Genomic DNA, 10921 nt, shown 5'->3' with positions numbered 1-10921 from the left:
AGCATTATGAACCTGCGATCGATAATCGAGAAAGAAAACAGGTTGGGTGGATCCAATTTCTCAGACTAGTATCGTAATCTTCGGATTATACTCAAGTCAGAAAGAAATTTTATATCCTTGAAAAGCCATACATGGCTGAGCCTGATCCTGAGCCACTCATGAAGTAAGGATACTTATAAAAAAATTCCATGATGAGCTGATAGCGTTCAATGCTTGATTTGTATCGATGACACCTATGCTGCAAAAGCAGCATGAGAATATGAATGCTTCTTCATTATTCTACATCTCAAGGAGCTTTACAAAACAAAGCTCGACATAAGAGGTACAAGGTGTCGAAGCACTGTTTGGGAGTCGTCTGACTGAGGGAGCCCAAGTTGGTCCTCATGTGCTCAAGATGATCGAGCACTGAGAGGTTTGAGACTTTGGGATGTGGCTTGGATGCAGATTACAATGGATTTAATTGCAATCCTTGCCTGACTCTTATGCTCCGTTCATAATGAATTTCAATATGAACATGATGGAAAAAACCCTGTCAGAAATCTGAACATGCTTAGGACTGCAGAGCAGGACTTGAAAAAGTCCAAGCCTATTTTACTGGTTGCTGCCGATAAACCAAAGGGTTACGGCAAGGGTAAGGCCAAGGCCAAACCCAAGCCCAAGCCCAAAGGATAGGTTGCTCTTGGGCTTGAGAGTGGCATAGGGAAGGGTAAGGTAGTGCTTCTTTTTATGGCAAGCTAGCCACTGGAGGAAACACTACAAGGCTTTCCTCGCAAGCAAGAGAAGTCAGAGGCTACGACTTCAGGTATTTTTATGATTGAGATAACTTCCTCTAACATTTTGGGTCATTGACACATGATATGGTACTCACATTTTTACTGATGTGCAGGGACTAAGGCAGAGTATAGTGCTCGCCAAGGAGAGGTGGATACGAGTTGGAAATGGAGCACATGGGCTGCATTGGCTGTGGGGACTTATTGTTTATCTTTGCCTACGGGCCTATTGGAACTACATACTGTTTCATGACCTTCTATTTCTAGAAAATTATTTCAGTATCCGCTTAGATAATATGGGGTATCATTTTGAGATATCTAATGGATTGTTGTCCTTAGTTTGAATGGTATTCTATTTGGAATTGCAAGGTTATATAATGGATTATATGTTCTTGATTTAAACAATAAAGATATTCTCAATATTGAAACCAAGAGAGCTAAACATAGCAATCAAAACCAGACATATCTCTGGCAGATTGTGTCATGTAATAAGAACCGCATTGCAAAATTCAAAGGGAGGAGTTTGGACCCTTTTGCCTTTCAGTCATTTGAGGTATGCGAGTCATGCCTGTTAGGCAAGATGACCAAGTCTCCTTTCACAGGACAAGGTGAAAAGGCCACTAAGTGTGGCATCATCCATAGTGGTGCATGTGGTCCACTAACAGTTGAAGCCAGAGGTGGATATCATACTTCATCACATTTACTGATGATTTCAGTAGATATGGTTATGTCTACCTTATGAGACATAAATCTGAAGCCTTTAAAAGGAATTCAGAAATGAAGTACAAAATATGTTGGGCAAAAGTATTAAAGCTCTTTGGTCGGGATCGAGGAGGTGAATACTTAAGCTCAGGGTTTTTAGAGTACCTGAAGGAATGGGATAGTATCACAACTCACCCCTCCTTTACACCCCAACACAATGGGTGTCAGAAAGGACGAATAGGACTTACTTGACATGGTTAGGTCCATGATGAGTTTTAGTGATTTATCTGCTCATTCTAGGGTTATGCCCTAGAGACTACGACTCACGTTTTGAACCGGTGCTGTCAAAGTCTGTAGCTACGACTACAACGTGCGTTTGTTTTCTTTAAACTCAGATTTATTTTTCTGCAGATTTTATTTAATATGAATTGTAAAATTATACCCTTGATCTTGGCTCATGTAAACGATCCCTGAATTATTGTTTTTGTTTCCACTGCGTATATGGGACCGTTTACTAACAGTGGTATCAGAGCCAGGTTATTGAATTTTACAATTTTTATTTGGATGGTTGATAACATGTATTCGATGATATAATGTTGCCTTATAAAATCTGCCTTAAATCATGTTTTTAAGAAATTGATTAATCAATTAATTTGATTTGTTGATGAACTGCATGTTTGGTTTAATGCATGATTGATTTTTTGGTTGAAATCAGTGTGTTTGATTGATTGAAAATCCTTTTGAGTGTGTATGGTTAATGTATGAACGAATCTAGAGCTATAGATCTGTGTACGCTCGCTGCGGCGATATAACCCATCGCCGCAGCAAGCGTTGTCCAAACTGGCGCTATTGAGGAAACCGCGCTCACCGCGGTGATATAAACCATCGCCGCGGTGATCGTCTTCTGGACGAGCGCTTTACAAAAACAACGCTCGCCGCGGCGATATAACCCATCGTAGCAGCGGTCGTCCTTCAGACGTGCGCTGTACCAAATCATCGCGACGAACGTACGTAGAGCATGGACGTCAGCATAACCAATGCATGCTGCAGCGATCTAACTCATCTCTACAGCGAGCACACTTCCGAGTGTGCAAGGGCTAAAATGTAAAGTTTTAAAACTTTTGGACCAAACATAGATCTACAAATTGTTAGGGGGTAAATTGTAATTAACCCACTATTTCAAAAATTGATTGTTTTTGAAATGTATGCTTTGTACTTGTTTGTATATTGCATGGTGCCCGGTACATGAGCCTTAGACCTAAGGGTGAACGTTTTAAATATTTTTGGGTATGTATGGTTGTATTTTATTAAATAGGGCCTGCATGTCCTACCTTTCTCCTCTTTCTTGATGTATATTCTCTTCTTATTTGACTCCCCTCGAATGTAAATCGAGGTTTCTAAATTTATTCATGTAAAGAATTTTGTATTATTATTCTTTTGTAAATTTAAAAGTTTTGTAATGTACTTGAAGATGGAGCAAAGAACGAGGCAACCATACTGACGCGTTTGTTTTCTTTAAACTCGGATCGTAAGAGCAAGCATTCGTCGATAAATTGGAGTATGGCGTTTTCGTCTTTTAAGGCGAAAAGGTATTTTGGTAATTTCACAATGCAATTAAATTTGCTGAGGTCGTAGCCTTTATTTAATTTGTTAGAAAAATTAAATAAGTGAAATTACGTTTAAATATGTGTTCACACATATTTAAATATATTATCATTATTGTTAAATGTTAATATATATTTAAATATATATTAATTGATTTTAATTGAGATAATGATGGAAAAAATAAAATATCAAATTGGGAGTGTTTGGCAACATGGGGCGTTTAGGTTGGAGACCAAGCCTATTCCATATGGGATTAGGGCAAATTGATGTACTATAAAAAGAAAAATGTGTTAATTAAATTAGACATAATTTTTCTTTGAAAAACACACAGCCCCTCTCTTTTTCACTCCCACGGCAGTAACACTTTTTAGCCTAAATCAATTTCAATTGATTTCTTTTCTTCTGAATCTTGAAGCCAAAGAGGATCTAGCAAATCCCTCTTCGGTTCTTTTGAGATTGTCTTCGTGTGGACTACGTCGGTTCGATCATACACTTGGATCGGTAGCAAAACATTCGTCGACAAATTTGGAGGAGCCTCCAATGTGCGTTTGTTTTCTTTAAACTCAGATTTATTTTTCTACAGATTTTATTTAATATGAATTGTAAAATTATACCCTTGATCTTGGCTCATGTAAACGATCCCTGAATTATTTGTTTTGTTTCCACTGCGTATATGGGATCGTTTACTAACATAGCTTCTTTTGTCGCAGCGAAGAATAAACTTCGCCGCGGCGAACCTTCCTGAAAAATTCTAAATTTACAGAATTGCCCTCCACTTGCTTCTTTGCTTGAATCTTCGATCTTCGATGCTTTCCCATGGGAACAAACTTCATAGTGCTTCAACTCTGCTTCAAAACTTTCCCAAATTCTGAGATTCACTTGCTTCTAGGTCCAGAAACTCCAATCCACTCATTATTTGCTCAAAATACACGTCTTGGCCTGAAATAGAAAATATGTGAAATTAAGTAGCAATTCACACATAAGCGAACTAAGAAGTATCCAAAATCTGGTTAAAAAGTCTAAATAAAATAGTATAATCCTCGGATTATCAAATACCCCCAAACTAAAGACATGCTCGTCCCTGAGCATCAGGTACAAAACATGACTACACGAAAAATGACTAACAAACAAAACACAAAAACAACACAATCGAAAATGAAATAAGAAACATTAGACTCAAACTCAACACAACGAACTGCCTAGAATTTACGCAAGTCTCAAAGATTGTTGAAAAATTATTCCTAGAAAATGTTCAACACTCCAAGAAGTTATAAGCTGCATTGACTATCTTTCTCTATTGGTCCCCTGAGTAGGTGATCCCTACTTTAGTCCACATTCCGACTTCCCGGATTATTTTATGTAGAAATGCAAAGTTTATCAAATGGCGGCAGACTCTATAAGCCTAAGTATCGAACTACTCTTCACTAATGAGGATTAGACACTACTAAAGATCAAAAGGTCTTTACAGGCTTGTAACGTTAGGCTCGGTTAGTGGGCTTCAAAGAAAAGGAAATGATAAACAAAGCAAGAGAACTCAGTTTCCTTTAAGCAAACACTCAGACTTACATCAACTTCCACTTTCTTTCTTAACCACCACTCAAGATGTCAACCATTTTATAACCCTCAAGCATGTGCACTTCTTATTTTTTCTTTTGAATTGTAATTCTCAAATTCTCTAAATATATATATATTTTTTAAAGCAACAATAGCCTTATCGAGGTTAATTACCCCTCTTTTTCTTCTTGCCTTTCTCACAACCCCCGAACTAATCTTTTAGTTCGTAAGCATCTCACACAACTCTCCAAGCTCTTTATGTTTGCATTAGGTTTAGAGTTCTCTTAAAGGTTGCGAATGTGTTTAGGGTGAAAGGTTTGGGTATTATTGGTTGCACAAGAAAAATAAGACAACGATGATTTCATAAGGCTCAAATGAGTAACTAGGGATAAAATTCATGGTCAGTTGGAAAGGCTCAAACGTTCTGAAAAATGCCTAAATCACTTCCTTAATAATGCTTATTCCTAGAATTTCGCCTCAAGCACTTCTCAACTAGGTTCTAGAGTCCACCAACATTATCAAGACTTCACCTAACCGCATAAAATGAATCTAAGCATGCCAAAATAATGAAAACGGTGGTTAAACTACTCAACAAACCTCAAGCTAAATTCAGTCAACCAACATAAACTTGAAGCAACATTTAACATTTTTTAATAATAAAATCCCAACAGTCTTATTCTCATCATAGACTTATGTAATTCATCATTGGCATAACACAACAAAACATGAAAACAACTAAACATAAATAAAAATTTGTTCAAATTTTTGCTACCCCAAAACTAAAGACGACATTGTCCCCAATGTCACATTATGCACAATTTAGGAATAGAAAAACAGAATTTACAAAGGTACGAGAGAGTTCCCTGATTAATCCGTGAAGTTGGAGTTTCGCTCAATAGCATGCACACCCGTTCCTTGGCTTTCTTATCACCATAATCTGTAAAACAATTGAAATTCTGTGGTGTCCACTGTGTTAGAAAATTTCATTGACTGATATGAAAATATTACAATCCTAATCTCGCCCTTACGACTACTAAGAAGTTCAAACAAAATTAAACAATCCAAAGAAAAAGAAAAATTAGGTTCAATGTACAAAATAAAAGACAATACAACTGAAAATAAAAATAAACTACAAAACAGGTGCTCAGATTTCATTCTTCAGCCTCCTCCTCTTCTTTGGTGTCTTCATCTTCTTCGGAGCCCATCCATTCCTCAGAATCCTAGTCTTCCCATTGGAAGCTCGAAGTATCAATGTCGAGCTTGGTGTAGCAGTTGTGCTGCATATCATACATCATTTGGGTCTACTCTGCCAGCCAATCTTGACGTCGTTCCATCCGTTTCATCTTACCCAACATCTGTTGCAGCAGCTCCTTTACTATGGATGTTGAACTGGATGATGTGACAGCTTCTGTGGTTCTTTGTCTTTTTGTTTCGGAGCTAGGTTTTTCTCTAGGAGTACGCCCAAGTAGCTTCTTATAGTAGGCAGTGTCGAGAACTGGAGTAGGATGGATAAGTGGTTCATCATTCGTCTTCTCTACGCCTACTCGAGTGCATAGCTCGTTGATGAGATTTGGGAAAGGGAAGCTCCCTCGCCCTAGTTGGGCTACATTCTGTATACTTGTCATGATAATATTCCTCACATCCATTCTCTTTCCGGTGGCAATGGAATAAAGCAATACCGCCTTATCAAAAGTTACTGAACTATAATGTGTCTCCGATATCATCCTCGCACACACAAAGTACTGCCACAACCTAGCCATCGGTATCAGATTAGTTCCCTTGATGCTCTTCTTTCCCATGTTCGAAACCTCCCAAGGAGCATCCGGTTTTGCTATGACCTTAAGTATCTCATCCTCCTTAAATTTTTTCTTCTTAAATTACAGATACTCATCATGGTCAATCGAAGACAAGATGTAAAAGTTGTTGATGACCTTTGCATCAATTGGCACATCAGTACCCCTCACAAATACATGCCCAGGATCACATTCAGGGAGGTTGGCATAAAACTCTCTCACTATTGGCTCTATGGCCGCATGTCCGGGTTCACTCACAAATGACTCCCACTTTCCCCCTCGACTCCAATCTTTAGCATAGACAGTGGTCAATCCCCACTCGGCAATAAACCCCTTATCTTTCCTTTTGATTGCTCCTTCAAATCGTTGCCGAGCCTTGTCACTAACAAATCTATTGTCTAATTTTTTTGCTTTTACTTTACCCTTGGAAGGTACTTTAAGCGGCATTTTCGACAACTCTAATGTACCCCCAAACTAAGACTCTAACCAGACAATTCAACTCTAAATACCCTTACTACCAACCACAATCAATCCTACAAATACACCAAAGTTTCAAAAATTTTGCACCTAGACCCCCAAATTCACTCTTCTTCCAAGCTCAACAAAACGCTCCCAATTCGAACACCTAACCTTCTCAACACCACACAAATCAAAATCTACACTTCTTTAATCCAAATCAACCCACAAACAATCTCAAAAATCCACAAATCAACTCATTCAAGCAATATATCAAACTTAAGGCATTACAATCGAAATTGAGCAATTTAGATGTTGGAGAACTCGAAATCTTACGCTTCTCACGTTGAATGCACCACCAATTTCACCAATTGCAGCCCAGATTGCAAGATCCCCAATTTTTGAAAACCAAGGGTTTCCAAAAATTTCTTCAATTTTTCGCAAAAATCTTCTCTAAAATAAGTTGTTTTGGTGTTTGTGAGGGTTAAGGAGTAAGGAAAAGTGATGGAAATTCACTGGAAAAGCTTTGGATTGAAGGTTGAAGTGTTGGCTCTTGGATGTGTTTTGAACTTTTTTGCGAAAATGAAGAATCGCGATGAACTTATTTATATAAAGCAGCTTTTGTTCTTCATTCCATAAAAAAAATTCAAACCCAATCGATGCCGCGGCAAAGAAAAATTTTTTGCTGTGGCGAAAATTTCCAGTGCCCACAACGCCGCGGTGAAAAACACACTTCGTCGCGGCAAAATTTCCTTTGTTCAATTTCGCTAAACCCTTTCTGCCACGGCAAAAAATTCCAGAGAGCACGTTGCCTCGGTGAGGAACAATTTTCGCCGCGACGAAGGTTGGGACTTCTCGAATTCCTCTTTTTGCAAAAAAAATTGTATTTCGCCACAGCAAAAACTAGAAAATTTTCCTTTTTTCGCCTTAATACGATAATTCACCTGAAACACCCAAAAACACACGAAATCAAAATCATTCTAAATCATGAGACAACTAAACAAATTCAAAACAACAGAGAAATGACAAACGAATTAAAACGCTTGGGTTGCCTCCCAAGAAGCGCTTGTTTATAGTCGGAAGCTCGACTTTCTCAAGTCCTCATGTAAATCCGGACTGTCCAAATATATAATCTCGAACATTTTCCTTGCAATGAAGCTTCGCTTTTCAATGATTTTGAACTGAGAAATTGTTCTCTTGGAAAGATACGTGCTCGATCTTGTTCCATCTTGGAATGTAGTGTAACCTTCTAGGTTATGGTCCCTATCCTTGATTTGATTCGACTTGACCATGCATCCCTTAATTTGCGGATTAGAATTGTCAAGTTGGGAGGTTTCCATTATTGACTGATCCACCGAGTCAATTTTTAAACATGACTCTCGCTTCGGTGGAACTTTCATCAACTCAAGGACATTAAATGTCACTTCTTCATCTTGCATCCTCATGATCAATTTCCCCTCTTGTACGTTGATTAAGGCTCTTCTGGTAGCCAGAAATAGTCATCCCAGGATAAGAGGAATCTCCTTGTCTTCTTCCATATCCAACACAAAGAAATCTGCCGGAAAAATAAATTTGTCCACCTTAACCAGCACATCTTTAACAATTCCCTTCAGATGCTTGATGGATCTATCTGCAAGCTGCAAGCACACGATTGTCGGTTTTACTTCTCCAATTCCTAGTTTCCTAAAAACAGAAAAAGGCATAAGATTTATACTTGCACCCAAATCACACAAAACTCTATCAAAGGTGATATTTCCTATAACACAAGGAATAGTAAAACTCCCTGGATCCTTGAGTTTCGGTGGCAGCTTTTTCTGTAGAATGGCACTACACTCCTCTATAAGAATCAATGTTTCCTCCTCTTCCAACTTCCTTTTATTCGACAAAATGTCCTTGAGAAATTTTGCGTAGCTCGTCATCTGTTGCAAGGCATCTGCAAAAGGAATGTTAATATGCAGTTTTTTAAATACCTCAAGAAATTTAATGAACTGATTATCCTGATTTTCTTTTCTCGGCCTCTGAGGAAAAGGCATCGGAAGACTGTGATATGCTAATCCTAGTGGTATCTCGGAAACTAGCAATTTCTCTTTCCTTTGCTTTTGTTTATCTTTCCCAAGACTTGTTGGTTTTTCTTTAGCAATGATCTCTTCATCTACTTCTTCATCCGAATCTTCCTTCGCTTTACTTGGTGAACTCGCATCCTTCCTTTCTTTCTCAACTTCTCCTAACACTGTTCCACTTCTTTGTGTTATTGCATTCACTTGTTCTCATGGATTTGTCACTGTATTGCTTGGTAGGGAGCCCTGTGGTCTCTCATTGAGCTTATCGGCCAATTGACCCACTTGTACCTCCAAGTTTCGAATGGACGGCCCTTGGTTTCTAAAATTCATCCTTGTCTCATTCATGAAACCTGTGGTCATAAACTTTCCGAACATATCCTCCAGTTTTGTCAATCTTTGCTCTCCTGGTTGATTGTTCACCCTTGCTTGGTTTTTTGGGTTCGTTCTTTGGTTCCATTGATTGTTCTACTGATTCTGTTGATTCTGATTGCCCCAAGATAGGTTCGGATGATTCCTCCAACCAGGATTATATGTGTTGAAGTACAGATTGTTCAGTTGCCTCTGATTTCCTGCCAAGTAGTTAACCTGTTCTAATGATGAAGACGCTAAAGCAAGCGTGTTCCCCACTTGGCATTCACTGCTCACATGACCACCTGCACAAAATTCACAAGTTAGTTGAGGTGCTTGAATAGAATTTACCTACATACTTCCCAACTATTTCTGAAGTGCTATAAGTTGGGTTGAAGTACCTGTGTATGCATCAACTTCATGAAGACCCATAGATTTCTTCGACTGCATCCTCTCATTCGGTCTTTGATAGTTGTTACTTGCCAAAACCTCAAGCAACTCATGAGCTTCTTCCGATGTCTTATTTTGCAATGTTCCTCCTGATGCTGCATCCACCATGGTTTGCACATTAACCATCAATCCATTGTAAAACGTTTGGACTTGCATCCAAATTGGCAACCCATGGTGTGGACACCTCCTCAGTAGTTCCTTGTATCTTTCCCAAGCCTCATATAATGATTCAGACTCTTCTTGGACAAATGATGTGATATCATTTCTCATCTTCACAGATTTTGCTGGAGGAAAGAATTTGGTCAGGAACTTCTATGCTAATTCATTCCAGGTTGTGATTGTCCCTGGTGGTAGTGCCACTAACCATGCCTTTGCTTTGTCCCTCAATGAGAAATGGAACAATCTCAATCTGATGGTGTCATCTGACACTCCGTTTGACTTGAAAGTATCACAAATCTCAAAAAAATTTGCAATATGCAGATTTGGATCTTCCTTCAAATCTCCCTTAAACTGTACCGACTGCTGGATCATCTAGATGATTGCCAGCTTTATTTCAAAAGTGTTGGCTTGTACTGCTGGTCTAGTAATACTTGACCCACTGCCATCAACTGAGGGAACTGAGAATTCCCTTAATGTTCTATTTTCTACCATCTCAACAGCTATGGCCTCTCTTTCTCTTCTCTCTATGTTAAGCTTTCTTACGGTTCTTTCAATCTCTGGATCTACAGGAACCACTGGCTGACGTCTCGCTCTTTGCATAAACTACACAGAACGAAAGAAAACGTGAGATCGCTAACTAACATAAAAGAACAAAAAAAAAAAAAAAAAAAAAAAAAAAAAAAAAAAAAAAAAAAAAAAAAAAAAAAAAAAAAAAAAAAAAAAACTCTAATCTAGCTAACTCAAGAAAATTCAATGTTAAAAAAAAAAAAATCAATCCCTGGCAATGGCGCCAAAAACTTGATGCGTTGTTACTACAACATGCAAGTATAGCAAGTGCACTAGTCACATAAAGTAATAAAGTGATGAGTGAGTATCATTCCCACAAGGATTGATTGCTAAGCACTAATTTTTCTATTTTGTTTTCAAGTTGGAGAAACCAAAAGTGTTTGGATTTATGGGAGAATATAAAACTAAATTGAAGGCAAAATCTACTATGCAATTAAAAGACTAATTACTAAAAGCA

The 10921-nt window shown here is 38.2% G+C and overlaps 1 non-coding gene across 1 annotated transcript; it reads left to right on the top strand.

The window, feature by feature from the left end:
- Positions 1-9904: 9904 nt before the first annotated feature.
- Positions 9905-10011, top strand: LOC116113544. Its single transcript, XR_004125431.1, has one exon. It is a non-coding gene; the product is annotated as a small nucleolar RNA R71 (small nucleolar RNA).
- Positions 10012-10921: the final 910 nt, after the last annotated feature.

The sequence above is a fragment of the Pistacia vera genome, unplaced genomic scaffold (genome assembly GCF_008641045.1).
Source record: "Pistacia vera cultivar Batoury unplaced genomic scaffold, PisVer_v2 Contig680, whole genome shotgun sequence".
Classification (NCBI taxonomy): domain Eukaryota; kingdom Viridiplantae; phylum Streptophyta; class Magnoliopsida; order Sapindales; family Anacardiaceae; genus Pistacia; species Pistacia vera.
This window is presented reverse-complemented; position numbering and strand designations above follow the sequence as displayed.